Source organism: Gopherus evgoodei, chromosome 4 (genome assembly GCF_007399415.2).
Source record: "Gopherus evgoodei ecotype Sinaloan lineage chromosome 4, rGopEvg1_v1.p, whole genome shotgun sequence".
Taxonomy (NCBI): domain Eukaryota; kingdom Metazoa; phylum Chordata; order Testudines; family Testudinidae; genus Gopherus; species Gopherus evgoodei.
In genome coordinates this window covers 139,200,753-139,223,458 of record NC_044325.1, presented here as the reverse complement: position 1 = coordinate 139,223,458, position 22,706 = coordinate 139,200,753, and the positions used below count along the sequence as shown (strand labels likewise).

The window sequence follows — 22,706 nt, the reverse complement described above, 5'->3', positions numbered from 1 at the left end:
AACTATTTCACATTTGGGAACAACGTATACCTTCAAATCAGTGGCACTCCTATGGGTACCTGCGTGGCCCCACAGTATGCCAACATTTTTATGGCTGACTTAGAACAACACTTCCTCAGCTCTCGTCCCCTAATGCCCTTACTCTACTTGCCCTACATTGATGACATCTTCATTATCTGGACGCATAGAAAAAAAGCTCTTGAGGAATTCCACCATGATTTCAACAATTTCCACCCCACCATCAACCTCAGCCTGGACCAGTTCACACAAGCGATCCACTTCCTGGACACTACAGTGCTAATAAGTGATGGTCACATAACCACCCTATACTGGAAACCTACTGACTGCTATACTTACCTACATGCCTCCAGCTTTCATCCAGACCACACCACACGATCCATTGTCTACAGCCAAGCTCTATGATACAATCGCATTTGCTCCAACCGCTCAGACGAACACCTACAAGATCGCTATCAAGCATTCTTACAACTACAATACCCACCTGTTGAAGTGAAGAAACAGATTGACAGAGCCAGAAGTGTACCCAGAAGTCACCTACTACAGAACAGACCCAACAAAGAAAGTAACAGAAAGCCACTAGCCATCACCTTCAGCCCCCAACTAAAATCTCTTCAGCGCATCATCAAGGATCTACAACTTACCCTGAAGGATGATCCATAACTCTCACAGATCTTGGGAGACAGGCTAGTCCTTGCTTACAAACAGCCCGCCAGCCTGAAGCAAATATTCACCAGCAACCACAGACCACACAACAAAAACACTAACCCAGGAATCTATCCTTGCAACAATGCCCATTGCCAACTCTGTCCACATATCTATTTGGGGACACCATCACAGGACCTAACACATCAGCCTCACTATCAGAGGCTCGTTCACCGGCACATCTACCAATGTGATATATGCCATCATGTGCCAGCAATGCCCCTCTGCCATGTACATTGGCCAAACCGGATAGTCTCTATGTAAAAGAATAATGGACACAAATCAGATGTCAAGAATTATAACATTAAAAAACCCTGGTCACTCGATTACATACCTAAAAGTCGCAATATTACAACAAAAAAACTTCAAAAATAGAATCCAACGAGAGACTGCTGAATTGGAATTAATTGGCAAAATGGACATCATTAAATTAGGCTTGAATAAAGACTGGGAGTGGATGGGTCATTACACAAAATAAAACTATTTTCCCATGTTTATTCCCCCCCACACACACATACACTGTACCTCATAACTTCTTGTCAACTGCTGCAAATGGACCATTTTGATTAGCACTACAAAAAGTTTTTTTCTCTCCTGCTGATAATAGCTCTGTGATGCAGTAGGGACTGTCTGTGTGGGGAGTGGGAGAGCAGGGGAGGACTTTAGGGGATGGACGATGCCAGGGCCTGTAACCTGAGCTAGGTAAGGGAGGGAAAAGGTCAACACCTTTGCCCGGGAAGGGGAACAAAGGAAGGGAGCGGCAGGAGGGAAGCAGATTGAGTTTGGGCTTGGGGCTGTGTGGGCGGAATTCAGGGTATCCTAGCTAGGTTCCAAGCACCCTGAAAGCCCAGAAGGACTCGATGGAGGGGTCCTGACTGTGCTGCAAGCCCTGCTGTAACCTGTGTTCCTGTTGTCCAATAAACCTTCTGTTTTACTGGCTGGCTGAGAGTCACTGTGGGTCCCAGGAAGAGGGGTGCAGGGCCGGACTCCCCCATGCTCCGTGACAACTGGTGGCAGCGGCGGGACATACTGCACCCCGTGGATGGCGCTTCCTGCAGTAAGTGACTGGGGAGCAGTAAAACGAAGGGGTGATTAACCCCTGGGAGTGTGTGCCCAGTGAGAAGGACTTTGCAGTAACAGGGTCCCCCGGGGGATTGCAGCGAGCGGTCCCAGGGGCGGAGGAGTCTGCAGCTCGACCCTGGCAGAGAGGTGGTGACCTCACGAAGGGCTGGTGCACTAGGGGTCCCCCTGGAAACCGTGGGGAGCGGCGAGCACCCCGGCCTGTGAGTGGCCAGCAGGAAGATGTATGCCAAGCGGCGCAAGTGTGACCTGCTGGAGCTGTGCAAGCAGAGGGGGTTGCGCCCGGGGAGACGCACCAAGGACCAGCTGATTGCCCAGCTGGAGCAGGGAGACCGCATGAATGAACGGAGCCCTGTCTCTGAGGGAAGCAGCCGGGCAGATGCAGCGCAGGCACCAGTGTCTGTCCCCGCTGGGAGTGGTCTTCCGGCAGACGAGGGCTTCCCGAGACCCCCTCTTCCTAGGCGTAGGGGAAGAGCGGGGAGGAGCCCAGTGTATACCGAGGGCACCGTGACACCCCCGGCGAGCAGGGGAGCCTCACGGCGAAGCTCACCCCCCAGCAGGGGATCCTCCCGGCAACGCTCGGCATCTGTGGAGCGGAGACGGCTGGAATATGAAAGGGAGCTGAGACGGGAAGAGCTCGAGTTAAAGAGGCGAGAGCTGGAGGAGAAGGAGAAACAGCGTAAACATGAGCTGGACCTGGCCCGGCTGAGGAGCAGTGAGGCTCCGGCTGTGGTGAGTGAGGGGGGACCCAGGCCTACAAAGAGCTTTGATAAGCACTTGCTGCCCCGGCGTAAGGAGGGGGAGGACATAGATACCTTCCTGACGGCCTTTGAGAATGCCTGCGAGCTGCACAGGGTTGACCCTGCAGACAGGATCGCAGTTCTCACCCCCTTACTGGACTCCACAGCCGTGGAGGTGTACAGCCGACTGAAAGGGGCGGAGGCAGGGGACTACGAACTGTTCAAACAGGCTCTGCTCCGCGAGTTTGGGCTGACTCCTGAGATGTATCGGAAAAAGTTCCGGAGCCAGCGTAAAACCCGTGAGGTCACATACCTACAACTGGTCAACCGGGCACAGGGGTATGCCCGCAAGTGGACAGCTGGGGCCCAAACTAAAGAGGACCTGCTTGACCTATTCATACTGGAGCACCTGTACGAGCAGTGCCCGTCCGACCTGAGGCTGTGGTTGATGGACCAGAAGCCGGAGAACCCGCAGCATGCAGGCCAGCTGGCCGACCAATTTGTGGACAGTCGGGCAGGGGATGGCAGGGAGGAGTCTCGAAGGAGCAGGCCTGCCTCAACGCAGAGAGAGTCATCATGGGACCTCCCAGCGGGGTCCTATGGAGAACCCCCCCAAAAGGGGAACATCCAGCGGCAGGTCCCTCCGACCCACTCAAGGGGACCCACGAGATATGGGCTGCTATCGCTGTGGCCAACGAGGTCACATACGGGCCCAGTGCCCCAAGCTCAGGGACAGACCAAGCAGACCCAACCCGCAGAGGGTGGACTGGGTAAAAAACCAATCGGAGGAGGGGCTACATTCCCAGGAAAGGGGGGTTGGCAACATACCACCTGTGGATGCTCCAGGTTCCGGGTTTTTGGTTTACCGGGTGGGCGTGGGACTGCCCCTCCGGAAAGAGTGCATTATTTCCCTGGAAGTGGATGGGAGGAAGGTCACTGGGTACTGGGACACGGGCGCAGAGGTGACGCTGGCCCGGCCCGAGGTGGTGGCCTCAGATCGGATGGTGCCCGACACCTACCTGACCCTGATGGGCGTGGACGGGACCCCATTCAAGGTACCCGTGGCAAGAGTACACCTGAAATGGGGGGCCAAGGAGGGCCCCAAGGATGTGGGGGTACTCCAATATTTGCCCACTGACGTGTTAATGGGAGGGGACCTTGAGGACTGGCCTAGTAACACCCAGAGTGCCCTGGTCGTGACTCGTAGTCAGAGTCGGCAAATGGCACTGCTCCCCGACAACGGGGAAGGTACTTGACCTGAGGTGCAGGACCCTAACTCAGGGAGCGGGGAACGCCCAGGGGCACGGGTCAGAGAGGCTGCGGCCTCAGACCCAGCCAACAAGAAAGAGCCGGTCCCCATTCCTGTCCCAGCTGCTGAGTTCCAGGCCGAGTTGCAGAAAGATCCCTCCTTGCGGAAGCACAGGGACCGGGCTGACCTTAGTGCGGTACAGACCATGAGGAGAGGTTGCAAGGAGAGGTTCCTGTGGGAGAAGGGGTTCCTGTACCGAGAATGGGCTCCCCCAGGGGAAGTAGAGTCATGGGGGATCAGGAGGCAGCTGGTGGTTCCCCAGAAGTTCCGTCACAAGCTGTTGTACCTGGCCCATGACATCCCTCTCGCAGGGCACCAGGGAATCCGGCGCACCAGGCAGAGGCTGCTACAGAACTTTTACTGGCCTGGGGTCTTTACCCATGTCCGACAGTACTGCCAATCCTGTGACCCCTGCCAGAGGGTGGGGAAGGCCCGGGACAAGGGGAAAGCGGCTTTGAGGCCTTTACCCATCATAGAAGAACCTTTCCAGAAGGTGGCCATGGACATAGAGGGACCCCTCAGCAAGACGACCCGGTCAGGGAAGAAATACATCCTGGTGGTGGTGGATTTTGCCACTCGCTACCCCGAGGCGGTGGCCTTGTCCTCTATCGAAGCAGACACAGTGGCAGATGCGCTGCTGACAATTTTCAGCCGGGTGGGGTTCCCCAAGGAGGTCTTAACGAACCAGGGGTCCAACTTCATGTCGGCCCTGCTCCGGTCCTTATGGCAGAAATGTGGGGTCCAGCACAACTGGGCCTCAGCGTATCACCCCCAGTCCAACGGGCTGGTAGAAAGGTTCAGCGGGACACTGAAGATGATGCTAAAAACATTTATGAACCAGCATCCGCAAGATTGGGACAAGTACTTACCTCACCTGCTGTTTGCGTACAGGGAGGTACCCCAGGAATCTACCGGGTTTTCACCTTTCGAACTGTTGTATGGAAGGCGGGTGAGGGGGCCCCTAGACCTGATGAGGGACGAATGGGAGGGGAAGGCCGCTCCCGAGGGAGAGTCAATGGTGGAGTATGTCCTGACCTTCCGGGAAAGACTGGCCGAGCTCATGGGCCTGGCCAAGGAGAATCTGGCCCGAGCCCAGAGGAGGCAGAAGGTCTGGTATGACCGCACAGCACGAGCCCGTGCCTTCGCCACCGGGGATCAGGTGATGGTTCTTATCCCCGTGAGGAGAAACAAACTCCAGGCTGCCTGGGAAGGGCCCTTCAAGGTTATCAAGCAACTGAATGAGGTAAACTATGTGGTGGAGCTGTCAAACCGGGCACATCACCGTCGGGTGTAGCATGTGAACATGATGAAACCATACTATGACAGGGGGAATGTGGTGTTGGCCGTGTGTGGACATTGGGAGGGGCAGGGAGATGACCCCTTAGTGGATCTATTCCCTGAGACAAAAGCTGGTTCCCCCCTGGAGGCAATTCCCCTCTCTGAGCAACTGACCCCAGGCCAGCACACTGAGATCAGAGGGGTGCTGCATCTGTACCGACAGCTGTTTTCCAACCAGCCTGGACGCACTAATTTGACTGTCCACCGGGTGGAGACCGGGTCACATCCCCCTATAAGATGCTCCCCTTTTCGGGTCACTGGGAAAACTGCCCAGGATCTTGAAAGAGAGGTCAGGGACATGCTGGCTTTGGGGGTGATCCAGCCCTCTTCCAGCCCTTGGGCCTCGCCAGTGGTGCTAGTCCCCAAGAAGGATGGGTCAATCCGGTTCTGTGTGGACTATCGAAAGCTCAATGCCATCACCGTATCTGATGCCTACCCTATGCCCAGGCCTGACGAGCTCCTAGACAAGCTGGGAGGTGCTCGGTACCTCACCACTATGGATCTTACCAAAGGCTACTGGCAAGTACCGCTGGACGCAGATGCCAGGCTGAAATCGGCCTTTATCACCCCTCTGGGGCTCTATGAGTTTCTGACCCTGCCCTTCGGCCTCAAGGGAGCGCCGGCCACCTTCCAGCGCCTGGTGGATCAGCTACTGAGGGGGATGGAGAGTTTTGCCGTGGCATATATTGACGACATCTGCGTCTTCAGCCAGACCTGGGAGGACCACATGTCCCAGGTTAAACAAGTCCTAGACCGACTCCGAAAGGCTCGGTTAACAGTAAAGGCTGAGAAGTGCAAGGTGGGGATGGCTGAAGTATCTTACCTGGGCCATCGGGTGTGGAGCGGCTGCCTGAAGCCGGAACCAGCCAAGGTGGAGGTGATCAGAGACTGGCCTGCTCCCCAAACCAAAAAGCAGGTCCAGGCCTTTATTGGGATGGCGGGGTACTATCGAAGGTTCGTGCCCCACTTTAGTGCCATAGCCGGCCCCATCACTGAACTGTGCAAAAAGGGGAAGCCAGACAAGGTGATCTGGACTGAGCAGTGCCAGGAGGCTTTCCGGGCGCTGAAGGAGGCTCTGGTTAGTGGCCCAGTTCTGGCAAACCCAGATTTTGACAAACCCTTTATGGTGTTCACTGATGCCTCAGACACGGGACTGGGGGCAGTGTTAATGCAGGAGGATGAAAAGGGGGAGAGACACCCCATCGTGACCTGAGTAAGAAGCTGCTACCCCGGGAACAAAGCTACGCAGCCATCGAGAAGGAATGCCTGGCCATGGTGTGGGCCCTTAAGAAACTAGAGCCATATCTCTTAAGGGCGACACTTCACCGTGTACACCGACCACTCTCCCCTGACCTGGCTGCACCAGATGAAAGGAGCCAACGCCAAGCTCCTGAGGTGGAGCCTGCTCCTGCAGGACTATGACATGGACGTGGTCCATGTGAAGGGAAGTGCCAACCTAACAGCGGATGCGTTGTCCCGGAGAGGGGACCCTGAACTTCCCCAGGTCACTGGGCAGAGTGACCCCGCTCAGTTCAGTCTCGAAGGGGGGAGAGATGTGATGGAGTAGGGACTGTCTGTGTGGGGAGTGGGAGAGCAGGGGAGGACTTTAGAGGATGGACGATGCCAGGGCCTGTAACCTGAGCTAGGTAAGGGAGGGGAAAGGTCAACACCTTTGCCCGGGAAGGGGAACAAAGGAAGAGAGTGGCAGGAGGGAAGCAGATTGAGTTTGGGCTTGGGGCTGGATGGGCGGAATTCAGGGGATCCTAGCTAGGATCCAAGCACCCTGAAAGCCCAGAAGGACTCGATGGAGGGGTCCTGACTGTGCCTGCAAGCCCTGCTGTAACCTGTGTTCCTGTTGTCCAATAAACCTTCTGTTTTACTGGCTGGCTGAGAGTCACTGTGGGGCCCAGGAAGAGGGGTGCAGGGCCGGACTCCCCACACTACGTGACAGGCGGCCAGAAACTGGGACTGGGCAACAGGGGATGGATCACTCAATAAATTGCCCTGTTCTGTTCATTCCCTCTGAAGCACCTGGCCGGACTCCCCCATGCTCCGTGACAAGCTCACCTTAACTGATCACTCTCATTAGAGTGTGTATGGTAACACCCATTGTTTCTTGTTCTCTGTCTGTGTGTGTGTGTGTGTGTGTGTGTGTGTGTGTGTGTGTGTGTGTGTGTGTGTGCACCCATTGTTTCTTGTTCTCTGTGTGTGTGTGTGTGTGTGTGTGTGTGTGTGTGTGTGTGTGTATATATATATAAAATCTTCCTACTGTATTTTCCACTTCATGCATCCGATGAAGTGGGCTGTAGCCCACGAAAGCCTATGCTCAAATACATTTGTTTACTCTCTAAAGTGCCGCAAGTAGTCCTATTCTTTTTGCAGATACAGACTAACACGGCTGCTACTCTGAAACTAGGACATTAGTAAAGGTTTCCCTCCCTCTTCCTAAAGGAGGTTGGGATCAGGATATTCTAGGTCAGGATGGAACAGTAGTGACATTAACACTGACCACAATCTACAGCTAAGCTGATAAACAGCTCCCACCCCGAATCCCCCCCACCTCTCCAAGACATACTCCATTCTAGGGTAAAACATAAGGAAACCCACAACTAGTACATGCATGACACCAAAAAGCTTGATCCTGATCCCATAGGAGCTTTCCATGGACTTCCATAGAAACGGGAATTGGCCCTGGGCCTAGAATAATCAACTAGAAAATAAACACACAGCCCTGTATTTGTCCTGGTGGCCCTCTTACCCAATTTCTATTAAGCCAAATTGCACATTGATTTCATTTGGAGCAAGACTGGACTCACTTATTGGGGATAATAATAATGGGCCCAATTCACTCTGCCCCAGGGCAGCTGAACACGAGGATAGGACTTCTGCTGCCAGAAGCGCTCCACCTGCGAAGGTTTGTTTCCCCCAAGGCATGGAGAGCACCCTGCCGCAGAATGTCCCTCTGCTGAAGGGCCTGCACTGGAGTTGCACTGAAGATGAATTTGGCCCTACGAAACCAATCTACCTGAAGGAACAGTTTCCTCACAATTCCCCAGCCCCCACTCCGATGGCCAACAATGCTGGAAAACACAGAGGGAGGTTTGTTCTTTTGCATGCAGGATTGGTGAGTGAAATGGGACACTGGGAATGTAAACAAGTGCATGGGAGCGACATTCCGGGATGGTGATCTGGCCTTCCAGTAATGTGCCAGCACTTGACTATTCCAGTCAAAAGAGCACACTGAAAGGGACTGGAGAAATTCCTTTCTGTTGCCCTTCTTTTCCTCTCAGCCAAAGACACAGGTTTTGAGGCCTTGCCCCATGTTGTGTAGCACCATAGTGGACAAGAAGTGTCACGGAACTCAAGGCATAAGATACTATTCAGTGTGAATAGCAGTGTCTACCTATCTTAGGTACTCATACGGTCCTCTTTACCCCAGCATCCAAGCACATTGCTATCTTCGATGCACACATATCCCTGTGAGAGAGGGAAGAACTGTTTTGCACAGCTTGCAGATGGGGAATGGAGGCACAGAGAGATTAAATGACTTGTCCAAGGTCACGCAGGAAGCCTGTGGAAAAGCCAGGTATTGAAGATGGTCTCCCAGGCTAGTGCTCTAACCACTGGTCAATTCTCCCTCTTTGCAATGAGGCATCAAATTGAAAATAAATATTGTATGCTCTGATTTGCTTTTAGCGGCAGCAGACTCCCAATCTAACAAGTTCTCTGGCTTGAAAACACCAGGAGAGTCAAAGCTCAAGTGCTTAAACATTTTCCTCCTGTTCTCCCATTGATAATGAAATCCCTGAATAAATGAGCACTTCAGCTTGGGTGCCTGGTTTTTGCATGGAGGACTTGTTCAAGTTAGATGAACTGGACTGAGGGAACTTATACTCATCCCCATGGAGAAATGAGACAGAAAGGTTTAACAACAAGTCCTCTATGGGGGAAATTTCTTCCCCTCCACTCTGCCCAAACTGAGGTGTTTAAATTCAAACATTTCCCAGGATTTCTTCCCCCTGCCAATTTTATCATCACCCTATGCCATGGAATGGGATTTTTGCCACACAGTTGCACAGATACAGTCTATACTAGCACTTACTTCCTGAAGGCACAATGCTGAGCCATTTATAAGAGAGTTTTTCAAGCTAGGATGAATGTGTGTCTTTAGAGCCACTCCAGAACAAACAAAAGTATTTAACCTTTCTGAGTTGCATCGACTTTTACAGATTATTTTGCTCTTTAAAGTGTTTTTTGTTTGTTCGTTAATAGATTTATCATCAATCACCTTTCAAGCCAGAGAACAAAGCATGATTTCAATCCAGCATGTATTGCTTTTGAGATATTCCAAGGCTGGAAAATAATTGACACAATGTGCTTACCATCCTAGCAACCTTCACATCCCAACTGTGTGTCAGGGAAAAAACCAACTTCACAAGGCTGTTATTGTTTACACTTCAGCAAAACTCTGAACAAGAGCTGCACTAAATGAAAGTGGCTGCTTTGATTTGCTGGCATTCTGAAGCAGCTCATCCTGACCATATAAATGTTACCGTGAGCCCTCAATGAGTCACCAGTAGCGTGTCTCTGCTTGTCTCAAACAGGGGAGCCTTGAAATTAATGCCCTCTGTTGCTTAAATTGTCACAAGTGGTGAAAGATATTGAGGCCACAAAAAACATTAAGGGTTACACATCAATTTTAATCCTCCAAATTTTCTCATTAGAAATTGCAGGGATTTATTGTTTCTCCAAAGAAGGTGAGATGCAATCCATGTAGCAAAAAGTGACTCTATGGGTAGAAATAAGAGATAGTCCAAAAATAAGGAGTGGGGCATGTTTTTTAGAACTTCCCCCCTCCTCCTCTTTTTTGGACAAAATCTCAAAATGTTTGAAATTTTTGCTTGTCTGAAAAAAGAAACACATTTCGTGAATTTTCCTCCCAATTTTTTCTGTCAAAATCCCTGAACATTTTCTCAAAATTTTGCTCAAAACATTTTTCTTCAAAATGTTCACAAACTCCAAGTCAGCTCTTATGAAAACACAGAAGTACGTTTGTGTGTGTTTTGGTGATTTGCATTTCCCACATGAAATTACTAGAAGGGGGGAAACTCTACACCATTTAAAAAACACTAATGATCCCAGTTGTGTCGGAAGTCAGGTCCTATAGTCAATGTCCGCTTTAGAGGACAACAGTTGGACAGTATTGCCCAAGGCATAGGAAAGTTATAAGCAAGCAGACTCTAGCCAGCAGAGGGCTGCAGTGCACGCAGGCTTAGCTATTATGTTCCAGCAATTCAAGCAGGCCAGCTTTTAAAAGCAAAAGCAGTTGATATTATTTATTTGTGATCCTACAATACACATGCACAATAAATATATTATGGAAGCCAAATTATGAGGGCCTTACTCAGTTTCTACTAGGTTCTTCCCAATGCAAAATCTCACTGCTCAATTCTACAGTGATGGGGCAAAATAAAGATAGACAGACAGACTGTATCTGGCCTTGTACAATAGAACCTCAGAGTTACGAACACCAGAGAGATGAACTGACCAGTCAACCACACAACTCATTTGGAACCGGAAGTATACAATCAGGCAGTAGCGGAGACAAAAAAAAAATAAAAAGCAAATACAGTGTAGTACTCTGTTAAATGTAAACCGCTAAAAAATAAAGGGAAAGCAGCACAGTAAAGTTTCAAAGCTGTATTAAGTCAATGTTCAGTTGCAAACTTTTGAAAGAACAACCAGGACGTTTTGTTCAGAGTTACGAACATTTCACAGTTATGAATAACCTCCATTCCCGAGGTGTTTGTAACTCTGAAGTTCTACTGCATTTAAAATAAAAACATTAATTTAATCTAGTTAAAAACACTTTAGGAAATTGAAAGCAAAATTGTTTTTAAAGCACTGAATTTACTGCCCATCGTTTAGCCTGTTTGTTTATGTAATTGCTGCATTCAATGTAGAGGTCAAAAACAGACCAGGCGGTTCAGCGGTCAATTCCTACTCGATCCTGCTTTCCAATGCCCATGTGTTGAACACCCATGCTGCAAATTGTGGGTTATAAACATGGTAAGGGGCTTGGACAAAAAGAAATAGAAAATATCTGTCTGTCTATCGATAAATCCAGGCTCTAGAGCTGATCAAATAGACAGGCAGATTTCAGCGCAGATAGTCAGCTGGTATAAATCGGCAATGGCGCTAATGCAGTTTAGGAGCTGAGGATATGACCCATAGATTAGATAGCTACAGATTCACAGACATTTCTTCCACGTCCTATATTACCACACCATTTCCCTTTAATCTTTGGCCTCAAAACACACCAAAGCTCCTCCCTGCAGCACAGTGAGGGGGCAGATCGGTCGGGTTAAATCCCCCCTCTTTCACAGGGCTCTGGCATGTGGCACCCTGGCTGTAGCAGTGTGGGAACAGTTTGGCATAAATGCTGTCCTTGCAGTGTCCCTTCTCTTGGATCAACAGAGGCCTCCAGAGCTGACCTTGTTTCACCAGCCCTAAATTCCCCATTTTCAAATGTTATTAATCATTAACTCTCCCTTCTCTTTTGCACAGGTGGGTTTCTCATTCTAGCCCCAGACTTATTTACGAATCTGGCTCCTGGCTTCCTCGGTGGAAGGCTGCTTTCGGGCTGGATTCAACATTCATCAGAGTCAGAACAAGCCTTTTCCTGGACTTCAGATCAGGCCTTCGGTGTATTTCCATTTTCATGCACAGCCAAGCAGGTGCCACATCAGTGCTCAAGGGATTTTTAAATCCACTTTTTCTGTTCTTCCCTTGACCACGTCCAAATGGGGAAAGAATAACTGCATGTGGGGGGCGGAGTGCCAAGAATGAACCGCTCTGTTCTCTGCGAGGAGCTCTAACCATCCTCTCAGAAATCCTTAGGTACAGAAGCCCTGAGCCTTTTTATCTTGCATCTCCCTTCCTGAAAGAATCTGACGTTCATCAAGTTTATGGCTGGTGCCAACGTCCCTCATGAACATGATGCAAAGATGCACTGAAGGATTTATTCAGCTGCTTTGTACAGCAGTAGGACACAGGGAGGAAGGGTAGAAATTGCATTAGCCTGGATGGATAGGCAACTAAAAACCATATTTCCTCTGCCTGCCATTGCTGGTGCGTTTGAGATAAAGTGCAAAGTAATAGTCACTATCAGATAGCTGGGTAAATGTTCTGTATGCCTTGGCAATACTCCCCAGTCGGTGCAGTGCTGTGACGGCGAAAGACATTTGGGCATATGACAGCGCCCTGGTAGCTGAGATTACAAATGCCCTGTCCTTGCATCATCCTTTGCTTAGGTGCCTGAAATTTCATGGAGACACCCATGTCTTTTTACCCTTTTGTTCCGGTTTAGCTCCAGGTTGCTCCTCTATGGCACACTGCGCTCACCGTTCTGGGCTGATGCTAACGTAGACAGAGGAAGGCTGCTGCTCTAGCAGGGCCAGTTCTGCTAAGTCTACCTAACCCCTCGGCAGTGAAGCTCGTGGTCTGGGGTGAATAGGACACGCTCCTGTTCTCGGATGGAAAGGTTTTGCCTCCTGCTATAGCTCCCCTTTCCCAAGTGCCCTAGTTACACATAGCAGGATAGACAGGGATTTTGTTGACAGCGGTGTAAATCCAGAGTTAGCTCATCGGCACCACTGCCGTTACTCTAGATTTAGGCCACTGTAACTGCCAGAGGAATCTGCTCCACTGTAGCCAGGCAAATACTTTTGAGTCAAAGGCACAAACTGTCCCTTCATCTCCCTAGACTCCCCTGGGAGCTCCCCAAAGCCCATCTCATTTAGCAGCTCAGCGACCGCATCCTAGAGCAAATGTACAAATCGATACACAATGTGAAGGCAGAGAGGGAACCCTGATGTACCACATTCTGAGCAAGAGCTAGATTTCAGACACCCCAGCATGGGGGCGGGGGAGAGCAGGCCCATTTCTAGAGAATAATTAGCTTTGTTACAGACAGTGTTCATCAGAAATGGACCCAAACTAGCATCTTGCAGTTGGTGCATATCAGCAGAGTTCTGCTGACTTTAATGCCCCTCCACCAATCTACACCAGCTGAGGATCTTGCCCTCAGAATAATTATCCAACCCACTTCCCCCACCATCGTCGCTGAGGTCTGGATAAATTGGGATCTGGACTGGAACAGACCCTGGTTTTGAAAAGTTAATCCCCAACCAGCAAAATCTGCGAGATTCCCACATAGCCCCGGCTCTGTCCATCCCTGGGGTTTAGTCAACACAACCATCAAATCCACACTGCCATTCAACAGCCAGATGTCGTCTAGTCATGGGCATTTCCGCTCCCCTGTCTGCCTATATCGACTGGTTGTCTCTTGTCTTTGTCTTACATTTAAATGGCAAGCTCTTTGGGACTAGGACTGTCTGTTTGTTCTATGTATGTCCAGCGCCTAACACAAAGGGGTTGTGTCCGATAATACAAATACATAATGAGGAATATGTAAGAATTATGCCAGTCAGCTGCAGGATTTCCAGAGGGCCCAGAAAGGCAATTGAGAAAGGAAAGATATTAGCCTCATCTTTGCACAGCCTAATGTGCCCTTTTCGAATTTTCATTTCAGCCAGTTACCCCGCATTCTTCTTACTTTCTCTTTGCCACTTGCCAACCCACACTACCGTGGCAGGCCAAGCTCAAAGAGCTATTAATCATCTCTCTGCCTCTGTTTGCAAAAATCAAATAAGCAGTTATTAAAGGAGGCGTGTAGGGAGCCCACGACACCAACCCCACAACAAAAATACTCACCCATCAGTGCCGGCCTGGCTGATAGGTCATTTACCCCAGCAGTGAGATTTTGTACGAGTATCCCAGTTTGTCAGCGTGCTGGTCAGCCCGGTTGGCTCCCTCCGATGCAGCCTAGGCTCGAAAGCCCAGCCTTGGGACATGGAATTGGGGAGGGCAGGGAAGTGAGCTGCCATCCAGGGGGAGTCACCTGACTTTATTGGTAATTTCTTCCAGGCGTGGGTTATGTACAGCCGACAGCTGAGGCAAGTGGGCAGCGGAAGGGGGATGGGCGTTAACGGAAGAATGGAGAAAGAAAACACAAACGCAACTAGTATTAAGGAAAACAAAATGATGCCTTGGATAGGATTAAGTTGCAAAGATAAAGAGGAGCTGCATGTGACACCTCAGAGGGAGCAGTGTGTTCCTTTTCTTAGCTAGTCGCACGAGCTCCTTGCTTGGTTTTGCAATCAGAACTCCAGGAAAACAACTCTGCTTCCCGCTAATTTATTTTCAGCAACATCTTTCGCAAAAGCTTCACTGAGCTATTGTGCTTCGCCTCTCGCCTGTTTCCCTTTTAAAAGGCTCTCTGCTCCACCGGGGACAGCGTTGGCCTTTGCAAAGCTGGCTGCTATCTGTAGGGGGATATGGCCCCCTTTTGCTCACCTTTGACGTGCTGTGAAACTCAGCAGGTGTTTGCGGACAGATATTACCTAGCCAGCTACACAGCCAGCCAGGTGGTTCGAAAAACATTCTTCTGATCTGTTTATCCCACGAGCCTGGACAGATGGGTGTGTGCGTGTTAGTGCTTTTGTGCTGGAGTGAGACAGGCTGGGTGACAGACACAATGGGCTTTCACCTTCATGCACCTGTGATTTGCTAATATAAGCTCCACAAAAGCAACAGCACTAGAAAGCAGAATGGCAGAGGGGCTGCAAGCCAGCCCCAATTAGCCCTCACACAGCACTTTTCATCTATAGATCTCAAAGCACTTTGCAAAGAAAGACTGTTTATAAAGGGGAAAACAGACCCAAAGAGGGGAAAGTGACTCACCCAAGGCCACTCAGCAGCAGAATCAAGAAAAGAACTCAGGTCTCCTGACTCCCTGTCCAGTGCCCTACCCACTAGACCAGTGGCTCTCAATCTTTTCAGACTCGTGAACCCCTTTCAGGAGTCTGATTTGTCTTGTGTACCCCAAGTTTCACCTCACTTATACTACTGGCTTACAAAATCAGACATAAAAATACAGAAGTGTCACAGCCACTAGTACTAAAAAACTGCTACTTTCTCATGTTTACCATATAATTATAAATAAATCAATTGGGAAATAAATCTTGTACTTACATTTCAGTCTATAGTATATAGAGCAGTATAAGCAAGTCACTGTCTGTATGAAATTTTAGTCTGTACTGACATTACTAGGGCTTTTTATGCAGCCTGTCGTAAAACTAGTTGAAGTACCTCCTAGAAGACCTCTGTGTAGCCCCAGGGGTACGCGTACCCCTGATTGAGAACCACTGCACTAGACCACACTGCTGAAAGGTTAGCAGGGCCAGTGTAACCACTAGGCGAACTAGGCGGCTGCCTAGGCCCCAAGATTTGGGGGTGGTGCTCCCCAATTTTTTTTTCACACTGTTGCTGGAAAATGAATGAATAAAGAAAAGAGAAACGTCGTTGAACTTGCATTTTAACTTGTCATTCTTCTCTCATTCATTACAGCTATAGCCTACACCAGCTCTGCGTTGCGGTCACAAGCGTACTGCTTCACTACGGTACAATGTGGCAATGACATAATTTTTCTCATCGCGTGCAGCCGTTACCCATTCTGACAGACTGTTTATAATGCTAACTTTACTAGTTTTCAGAGGTTGTCTACTGAGGCTATTTTTGTTGAGTTGTTTCAGAGCTAAGACTCTGGCAATTGTTGTTGCATCATTTCACTAATACTTTGTGTCAATCGTGTGTGTATGTTAAGTATTTTAGTGTATCTATTTAATATGTGCGAATATGCGTGTGTTTGTTGTTGATCTTGTCAGTTGTTGTATGACAGAGTATCCGCCGTTCTAATTTTATAAATTGAATTAATAACAATAATTGGATATTCTAAAGGTAGAATAAAATGTAGTAGATTTTGATATGAAAGAATGAAGGAAGGAAGTATACGTGACTAAAAAGGGTGTATTTATTTTAATTAAATATGTAGACTAAATAATGAAATTAATCTATTTTCAAGCCGAACATATATTAATTCTAACAAACAATGCCACATTATGCAGTATTCATTTTTGAAAGTTTATAATAAGCGATGCTCTGGTGGGAGAGGAAAAGGAGGGGGGGTGTGCAAGGTGGAAGTTCGCCTAGGGCGCAAAATATCCTTGCACCAGCCCTGAAGGTTAGTGGTACAGCTGCCTAGAGAAAACTGACACAGGGCATCTTCTTTGCAAAGTGAAGGTGAGATCGTAGAACAGGAAGGCATACAGTAACAACAGTAGCTTAGACGTGGCAGAAAGGGCTAGGAACCCAAATACAAACTGGCTGGGGACCCTGGGTATATATTCAAGTTGCTAGTCCATGCCGCCATGTCTTCACTATTATTCGATAAAAGCTAACATGGGTATGCCTGTCCCTGCTCTGCAGTGAAGACATACCCACAGAATCTCCCTGTAATGTGCCTGACTCAAGAGTGAGAGATGGAAAAGCCCTGTTAGCTCATTCAGCTCCCTGCCAACACAGGATTGTTTCTTACAGTGTATGTGAGGACAACATATTAGTTCACTACTTTCCTTTCGCTGACAACTAAAAATGGAGATAGATGGCTGTATCTCAGACTGGAAATAAAACCTACGTTTTTAATGGTGAGAGTAATTAACCACTGAAACAATTTCCCAAGGGTCGTGGTGGATTCTCCATCACTGACAATTTTTAAATCAAGATAGGATGTTTCTCTAATAGTTCTTCTCTAGGAATTATTCGGGGGAAGTTCCCAGGCCTGTGTTGTACAGGAGGCCAGACTGAAGGATGACAATGGTCCCTTCTGGCCATAAAAGGTACCATGGCTACACTGGCACTTTACAGCGCTGCAACTTTCGCGCTCAGGGGTGTGAAAAAACACCCCCCTGAGCGCTGCAAGATACAGCGCTGTAAAGCCTCAGTGTAAGGGATGTGGTTTACGTGCAGCGCTGGGAGAGCTCTCTCCCAGCGCTGGCGCTCCGACTACACTCACCGCTTTGAAATTTCAAGTGTAGCCATACCCTAAAGTCTCACCTAGTGCCAGGGATGAGGGGCTGTAACCAGAACAAAGAGACATTTGTTTTTTATGCCACATGTAGTTGGCACATGTGAGGTTCTCATCAGGTGAGGTGGGGTGGAAGTAGGGTGACCAGATGTCCCAGTTTTACAGGGACAGTCCCAATTTTTGGGTCTTTTTCTTATATAGGCTCCTATCACCCCCTGCCCCGATTTTTCACATTTGCTATCTGGTCACCCTAGGCGGAGGTGAGGGCCAGGGGAGGGAGGGCAAAGCAAACGCTGCTGCTGGATTTGAAGAGAGGCTGGACAAGGCTCTGACCCTGAATAACATTTGCACTCAAGTTATGTGTGAGAGAGCGGATCACCTGCAGGGGTCAGGAATACTACCCTGCCCTCTGCAAGGCACGGTGCACTTCTCTATTATTACTCATCTGTATTAGAGCAGCAGCTGGAAGTTGAGATCGGGGCGTGCTAAGCACTGTACAGACACATGGTAAGAGACAACCTGCTGCCCTGGAGAGCTTGCAATCTAAAGGGACAAGACAGTCCCAGATAGTTTTGTTATCCTCATTTTATAGTTGAGGAAGCCAGACGGAGGGTCTATCTAGCCAGCACACCTGAATCAGCTTTGGTTGACCGGCTCATTCAAAACAGCAGTTTAGCCACAATGTCACGGGTCTGTACTCAGACAACATCTGTACTGTTCTTTTCAGTGACGTAGCTCAAAGTTGGCCAGCGCATGGTGCAGTCATCGCTCCTCATTGCAGTGTGGACATGTTCTATGTGATTTGACCACGGCCATACAGCCAGTCAGTGGCAGAGCCAGGAATTGATGAGTCCTAGCCTAATACCTTAGCCACAAACCCACCTTTCCAGAGCTCTGCAGCCACCATCCAATTCTTCCTTCCTGCGTATGATAATCACATACTGGCCGCAGAGCTGGCAAGATAATTCTGAATGGCAATGATACATATTATTGAGTGACTGCATGTCTCTCCATCCCCAAAGCCGGTGTAATCCTTTACTAGATAAAATTCGCTGGACACCTCACAGTGACAGATACTTCATTTTTTTTATTAGGGGCCAGATTCTAATCTCAATGGCACTGGCGTAAATCTGGAACCTTTTCACTGAAGTCAAGAGTTGCTCCAGATTTTACACCAGTAAATCTGCTAACAAGCCAGAAGTAGATAGTGCAGCCCTTGCTCACACTGGCAAGCGCCTACCCACAGGATTAGTCCATGGATAAGAGCTGCCTTTAGCATTTTGCTCCCAAACTGCCTCTAGAAATGAATCTTATGAGACAGGAAAGCTGGCTTCGTGATTAGGGTGCTGGCCTGGACACCAGGGTCCAATTTGCATAATCTTGGGTAAAATCACTTGATCTCTCTGGGCTTTGATCTCCTCATCTGTTCCTTCCTTTGTCTGTGTTTTCTACTTCAATTATAAATTCCTTGGGACAGGGACTGTCTCTTACTAATGTGTCTGTACAGCATCAAGCACACTGGGGCTCCAGTCTCAATTGGTGGCTTAGTTTAGGCATGACTGTAATATAACTAACACCACAATAATCCCTGTGATCACAAAGGGCACTTGTCTGCTTTCATCTCCACCTGCCTCCCCCAGGGATCCTGGGATCTGATTAATCAAACAATAACTCAGTGGATATTAGTAAATCACTGCACACAATTAAGGCCACAATGGTGGCAGTGGATAAGGAGCTGAAAAGCTTTGGATGAAAACAGCAGGGGTTTGAGAGGAAGATCTTGATGTTGAGATAACAATCTATTGATATAATAATTCCCTCTTACTGGCAGGGAAAAACAGGACCATAAAGCACTGAGAAATTGAATTGATGCTCTGGGACCGCGGCTGAGATTAAGAATGTGACAGAAGGTGATGAATCTGGAAGATGAAACAAAGGACCTGATTCTCCTCCGACTTAGGTCTGCTCACCGCAGTTTTTGTGCTTGTATAACAATTATTTACTGATATGGTACAACTACTAGAGTGGATGCAGTTACAGCAGTCTAACTTATTTCCCTTCCCAAACAGGAATAGCTATCCTGTTAAAAGCGTTTATACTGATATAACTGCACCTACATTAGAAAGGTTGTACCATATTCACTCCACTGGTTCACTTAAAGCCATGCCCTTCTTTAGTCACACAGCCTACTGTGTTACTCCAGTTTTACACCAGTGTAACTCACGCAAAGCAAAGGCAGCTGTGACTCAGTCCCCTCTGTTCTGAAAAGAGATGGCTTGCAGGTGAGAAAGAAAGGTCGGCTATAAAAAAAGACACTGAAAAATTTAGAACGATTAAACAACCTTTTCAAGTAGGATGCCTTGTTCATTCGACGGGAAAACCGATCAACCCTGCCCCTTGTCTTTCTCTCTGCATAGCCCGAGGAACCCCCCTCACCAAAATGTCATTTCTGCTTCTTTCTTAGTCCTAACATTTAGCCTATACATTTAAAAAAAAAAAACATTTTTCTTATGTGGTTTTGGAGACCTTGCTTTGAATAACTTTTCCTCGGGCTAGAGAGGCGCAGTTCCTGGGTTGGTTTAAGGGATTCTGAGGAGTCAGGCCAGCAGAGGGAAGAAGGTATGTTCAAGGCCGGGGGCTGGATGCTGATCTTGGTTATGCCCATTTAAATCTGGAGTAACTCCACTGATGTCAGTGGAATTACTTCTGGATTTGCTGCATGGATCAGAAATAGGAACCTGCCCTCTCTGATCTGTGTATGGTATTTCTAAGATGCTTATCACCTTCTTATCTAGGCACTGATCGGATCCGATTCGCAGCTATTGTCTGGCCCTTTTATGCTGCTCTGGCCTGAAAGGGGGCATATAATTCCCCCTTAGAATAGCCACCCCGCCCCCCACAACTGAAAGGCTCTGCATTGGCCCTCCTCCCAGCCCCCTGCATCAGGGTGAGGCCAGAATGCGCTGCCTATTACAGTTCTCTGCATCCCAGAGCCCAGAGGGAGCTATGGAAAGCAGATTGTAGGAGCAGCCCAGGAGCTGCTCTAATTTACATTGGGGTAGCAGGCAAGCCCCTGAAAATACAAGGAATGCAGAGGAGGCTTAAAGCATCCCTACCTTCCCATGTCTGCCTTGCACCTTGTGCTGTGATTGACAGTTGTGCAGTGTGGGGGTAACAGCCCCTTGAGAATGGCAGTGTTTCACAGCCACTTTGCATAGATGCATGCAGAGAATGACACAAGGGGCAGGCCAAGGGAAGATCCAGTTCCCCCACCCAGCTCTGTACTTTCCTAAGTGATACAATCTCTTTTTATAACTCGCTGACCAGAACAGATGGTATTTCCACAGGGAGCCTACCAGGAAACTGCATTTGATCCCCTCTCCTCTGCTGCCACATTCTTTGCGGCTTTCCATGGCTGGGTACAGAATCCAGGGAGAGACTCCAAGTCTCGGGCAAAGTTTTCCAGCATTTCTTAACCCCAGAGCTGGCCCTAGGTTTTGCAGGGATCCCCAACCTTGAGGCACCTTCGCTTACAGCCCGGGGCCCAAATCATGCAAGAGTTCTCTGCAGGGCTCCTGCCCCTGTTATGCAGGCCAGGCAGGCACGCAGCTGGGACCCTATTGACCAAGCCTGACCTCAGCTCACTTCTCCGCCTGCTGCCTTCTATCACCATGGAACATCCCTCCCACTCCTGCACCCCCCTTGTTGATCAGATTTATACAGGATCCCCACAGACGCCCTGGCTGGGCTGCTTAGCTAAGAAGCACTAATCCCAAGGCTGCCGGCAATCCTGCAGTGACATAACTGAAGCTGCTGGCGCACAAGGAAGGAAATAAACAATAAGGAGCTGCGCCGGCAGCTGTTGCATTTGATTGGCGAAGGGGAGGGGAAAAGGGAATGAGCATTTGCCAAGGGGAAGAATTCCATAGGAAATCGGGTTATCATCAGACTTCTCAGTAGACGTTATAAAGACCTTTCATGCTGACTCCTACGCTTAACGACCTGACTGCCAGCCGAACTGCACCATGAGTGGTCATTTACACCTGTGCAAGGGGATGTAAAACACTAGTGCTGTACCCCCTGTTGCACAGGGCTGGGCAAGGCATGAGCTGGGGAGAACCAGGCCCCTCGAGAACGCTTTGGATTAATGCTTGGAAGCTGGGTCTAGAACCGGGCTGTACGGGCCACGTTCACAGCTGCTCTGCAGCCCCTTTGTCACTCCAAGGCTGCTGCAAAAAGAAACCAACTCCCCCACCCCTCCCCCAGCGCACTGGACCCTATGCCAGGCACTGAGTCATCTCTGCGTCCCCTGCACAGGATCCACATGTAGGTTGCCAACCCTCCCGGTTTGGCTGGGGATCTCTGGGAATTAGGCTCTAGCTCCTAGAGTCTACTGAAGCCAAACTGGGAGACTTAATAGCAACTTCATGCCCCTCTGATCCCTCAGGCTGCCGGGACCGAATGGGTCCCCCCCAACCCAAGTTAGAGCAGCAGCGGGGCTGCTCTCACCTGCACCAGGCTGCCTATAGCCCCCCAGGGACTGGTCCAATAGGAGGGGATAGCAGGTGTACACAATGCTCTGGCCATACGCCATTCCCCAAGGAGCACACCCTCAGGGTACAATCTACACAGCGGCAGGGAGGTGTTCAGGTAGACGTACACACACTAGCTCTGCGCAAACTGGCACCTAAGAATAGCAGAGCAGCAGCTGGGGCTAGCTGCTGAGTACCTATGGAAGGGGCTGTACTGTACTCAGGCAGTGGCCTGACCCACTCTCCATGTTATGTGGCCACAGGGAGATTTTTAGACCATATATGGCCTCTGTCACAAGCAGGGGATGGTGCAGAGCCATTCGCCAGCCAGGGAAGCCCCCTCCAACCAAGGGCTGGACCCACATTGCAGTGACAAACACAGCTGGACGAGAAATTTCTGATTAAATGATTTTTTGGGGTCAGAAAATGCCGGGGTGCTGAAACCGAAACATCCGCTTCGGGCATTTTCAAAACAAAGTTGCATTTTTCGGTCTGAAGCCATGTTTCAATATGAAATTGTAGCTCGTTTGCAGAGCATAAAAGGTCAAAAGAATGCAAAGGGATCAAAATCTGAACACACTGTCGCCAAGTTATCGAAGCGAGCCGTTCCGATTAACTTGATCCAAATGCTTTCCTTCCGCTTACCTGTTCCTGGAGAGCAGAGATTTGGGCTTTTTGCTCTGATTTGGGATGGAGAACATTTTTCATCTTGAAAATTCTCTCGAGATGGGAAAACTGGTTCTTGCTCAGCTCTAGTGACAAATCAGCCCTTGTATGCAGAAGGGTCTGATTTACAAGGGAGGATTAATGTGCTTTCATATCATGTTTTGATTTGTCCTTTCCCTCCCCAATTAAAAAGCTTCCTGTTTAAGGGGAAGGTGGTTTCAGGACTGCATTGGTCAGGCGTATCTCTCGGGGTGTGTAGGGGGAGGTAATGCACCTTGACTGCAATGCAATCATCTCTGACTGCAGCTTCTAGCGCAATCATGAGAAAAGGG

At 49.2% G+C, this 22,706-nt stretch overlaps 1 protein-coding gene across 2 annotated transcripts in view; it reads right to left on the bottom strand.

Moving 5' to 3' along the window:
* IP6K3 (inositol hexakisphosphate kinase 3) overlaps positions 1-14,284 on the bottom strand; it is a 34,230-nt gene extending 19,946 nt beyond the window's left edge. Inside the window, exon 1 of one of the 2 annotated variants that reach the window (XM_030561374.1) lies at positions 13,966-14,284. The gene's annotated coding sequence lies outside the window, so the exon portion shown is untranslated. Of the gene's footprint in view, positions 1-11,510; positions 11,573-13,965 lie in introns of those variants that run through there. The other variant, XM_030561375.1, reaches the window with a different exon arrangement.
* Positions 14,285-22,706: the final 8,422 nt, after the last annotated feature.